The sequence below is a fragment of the Pocillopora damicornis genome, chromosome 2 (assembly GCF_964200805.1).
Source record: "Pocillopora damicornis chromosome 2, jaPocDami1.2, whole genome shotgun sequence".
In the NCBI taxonomy this organism is placed as follows: domain Eukaryota; kingdom Metazoa; phylum Cnidaria; class Anthozoa; order Scleractinia; family Pocilloporidae; genus Pocillopora; species Pocillopora damicornis.
The window spans coordinates 28,926,190-28,929,855 of NC_142671.1; the positions used below are offsets into that span (position 1 = coordinate 28,926,190).

General features: G+C 36.6%; 1 long non-coding RNA gene across 2 annotated transcripts; it reads left to right on the forward strand.

Annotated features, from left to right (window-relative positions):
* On the forward strand, positions 1-3,666 carry LOC149050700 (uncharacterized). Of its 2 annotated transcripts, XR_016184357.1 has the most exons (3): positions 1-451; positions 1,375-1,594; positions 3,479-3,666. It is a non-coding gene; the product is annotated as an uncharacterized LOC149050700 (long non-coding RNA). The 2 variants fall into 2 exon arrangements; XR_016184356.1 differs by lacking the exon at positions 3,479-3,666 and having other exon boundaries at positions 2-451; positions 1,375-1,587.

A 3,666-nucleotide genomic window follows, 5' to 3' on the forward strand; every position in this document is an offset into this window, starting at 1 on the left:
TCACGGCCACTCCATAGATGCCTGACGTATTTCATCGCCGTAACTTCAAAATAACATCACAGGAGATTTTACTGAATTTAGAAAAAGTGAATAAGTAGACGTACCTTCTTGGTACGCTTCGGCAACAAATCAGGCTCGCTTGTTATCGCCAGGGGTATATTGGCTCGACTGCGTACCAAAATGGTACAATTAAGTGAGAACTGGGTAAAATTATCTATTAGATCACGGAAGAAAGAACACGTGGATTATTGTTGTGAGCGCTGGCGCTGGCAAGAAGAGCGAGAGTTTCCGACAGGCTGTATTTTAGTACAAAGCAAAGAGGCAAAAAGGTTTAAGAACTTCAGTGCCTTCAGAGGATGAAGTCCAACATCATATCACAATCTGCCGCTTCAATTAAACAATGGTCGAAAGTAAGAGTGAGGATTCTGACACAACTGCAAAGAGCGCCGAGGTGAGTCTGTATGTTTTATCATTTCACCGTGCGATACGATCCTTTAAGGCCCCGTCCACACGTATCCGGATAAATTTGAAAACGGATAAATATTTATACGGTTACGGGTTCCGTCCACACGTAAACGGCGTTTTCACACACCGAAAACGGATAAATTTGAAAACGCTCTCAAGAGTGGATAAATTTGAAAACGCTGGCTAAGCGTCTCCATGTGGACGCCTTATCCGGATAAATTTGAAAACGATTTGAAAACGATGACGTAACAAGAAAATGAAAGTAAAATAAAATTTGAATTTCTCGTCATTCTGGTTCCATCACCATTGATTTTGATTTTGATTTTATCAGTAATGGGGTCAAAGTCACTGTTTTGCTTCAGGAAATCAGAGCTTTGTATTTTAAACACTTTCAACAGAAGTTACTTTGGCCCCTTCAAACTTAGCATTTAGTGGTTCAATTTTGCACATTTTGTTCAGTTCATCACGGCATTGTTTGATGTTTACGTGTGGACACCAAAAACGATTCACAAAGGGCAACGTGTGGATGCAGATAACTTTAAAAACGGATAAATATTTATCCGTTTTTAAATTTATCCGGATACGTGTGGACGGGGCCTAAAAGTTTCAGTAGTCTTACTTTAAAAATCTTGCTCGTGCTAAACAGGGCATATGCTTTGCTGTGGGTTTTTGGTAGATGTTTGAAAGCTCCTCGTGGGTAAACGAACCATGCCTTCCTCGAGAGGTCAGTTATCGTCGTCGACAAACTCATAAGAAATAGCTGTTAGTTCAGTATCGCCATCGTGAAAAAAAACGAAAAGTGATTGTGAACAAGAAGTGTTTCCTTGTCAGTTACTAGTTAATACGCAGTCAGGTTTGGCGAATTTAATTCTAAAAGAGTGTCATTAATGTGACCAACTTTAATTACAGGAAAAGGAAAGTGGAAAGGGAGCATGCCTGTATGTGTCCTCAGCAAAAAGTTCAGATTCAACAACAATCATCATCAAGAAGCTGGAGACCATTAGGATTTACTGTTAACATTAGGAATCAAGCATTGCATCAGCTTCACAGTTACTGTATGTGCCTCCATGAGGATGGCTCTTATTGTGTTGGAAGACTGTGAAGAAAACAATTTCATTGAGACTATCAAGTAAGTATCTCCTTTGTTTGTAAGTCTTTCCACTCTTAGAGACTTCATTGTGAATGGTCAAATAAAGTTCAATTAAATGCATGATAATAAACACAAAAAAATTAGACACTTCTGATAGGCTGAAAACAAGTGCATTTTTCACACAGCACAAGTGCAAAGTTGTAACACAAGTGCATGTTATAAATAGTATGCTGTTAAAATTGTGAATAAGTGCTACACATGTACAAATTGCACTTGCCTTATGCGTTCTTGCAATTATGTTGTCTTTGAGAAATTTACTTGTGCTTATTATCACCAAATTGTTTTGAAAAGTTATTACCTGAACAGGGTTCCTTTAAAATGTTGTATGGATTACATGCAACTGCATGAGTTAGCATTATGAAGATTTCACATTGTGGATTGTGGACAATAAGTGACAATATAAACTTAAGGGTAATTTTCACTGGCTTTTTGAAGCTTTTAACCATAAATTCTCTCTGAACATTTTGCTTTCAATAACTTTTCCATAGTTTCTCGGTTATAAGGCGAACTTGGTTCTAAGATGCACCTCAAACTTAATAACTTAGTCAAGCCAAGTTCCCAGACTGAAAATTATGTGAAAATACTTGGTTATAAGATGCACCAAAAGGATGAGAGTTAATAAAAGGATTTAATGGAACTGAGAACAATTATTCCTACACAACTGGCATGCAAACTCTTTTGTTAAAATTTAAATAAAAGTGAAAAAGTCACACATTTAATGATCTACATAAAAACCAAGGCTAAAATTTCACATCTGATTATGAATATTCAATGATCCTGATTTCATTTTATTAACCCTTTAACTCCCAGATCAAATTTGTAATTCTCCTTACCATCAACCATACAATTCTTACAATGTTCATTTAGAGAATTTTGTTTTGGATCAAGTAATTATCCCCAAATCAATCTTTTTCTTTAATCTCATCACTTATCTAGTTGCTATTGTATAAATATTTTAAGGAGAAATTCTGTCTTGGTCACCCATGGGAGTTAAAGGGTTAAACATCAACCAACTGATTTAAAACTCAGTTCTAAAACTAACTGATGCGTTCTCATCCTAAACAGTCAGAGTTTAACTTCAACTTCTTGTTCAATTGCAAATATGCTAAGCACTTGCCGTCACTGATATGACCTCAACTTCAAGTTGAAAATTGTTGCCAAAGCTGAGGCAGTCAACAACAATTGTGAAATTGCCCATGAATATGGCATTTCAGAATTCATGGTGAGAAAATGATGCAACCAGCAACATGTCCTGTTTTCTGGTGGGCTGCAGATGATAGCAAAGTGTGTATCCTTGCAACACTATGAACCAAAAGACCTGAATTGGATATCATGTTACCGAGCACGTGTGCAAATTTCCACTTGTTTGCTTTTCTATAGAAGTTGATTTAAGTGTTCTAAAAGCAGTATTCATTTTTAATTCATAGGAGTAACAGTTTGAATTCGATGTAATCTTCGCTACACCTCAGACCAAAAAGTTCTGCTTTTTCTCCTTTTTCTCTCAACAGTTAGTGTCCTTTTCTTGTCTTTTTAACTACAGTAAAAGTTCTGCTAAAATTGTGATATCAAGATTTTTTTGTGCAAAAATACTTGACTATAAGATGCACCTCAATTTCAGCATTAACTTTCCAATCGAGGAAAGAATTTTCTTGGAAAAAACCATGTGCCTTGGAGCCAAGAAACTATGGTAAATTCTCTTTGAACATTTTGCTCCATTTTTCTCTACCAAAATTTGTCACTATGTATTTTGTGGTGTTTGTTTCCCAAAACCTGTGGAAGATTCTTTCTCTCCTAGACAGTCATGGCCTCAGTGGCTGTTTCAATGAATATACTTGGTCATCATAACCTATTTTGTTTCAACAGATCACCGAAGGATGATGATACAACAAGCACAAAGCTGTTCCTTTCTCCCTGGTTACTTATATCACTATGGCAACTGGCCAAAGTAGCCCTCTCTTATTCCTTAGTAAGGGTTAAAACCACTTATATGAGTTCTTTGAGACAGAGCTGTCTTCCTTGATCAGTAGCGAAAGAAGAGGCTTTGTAGAAAT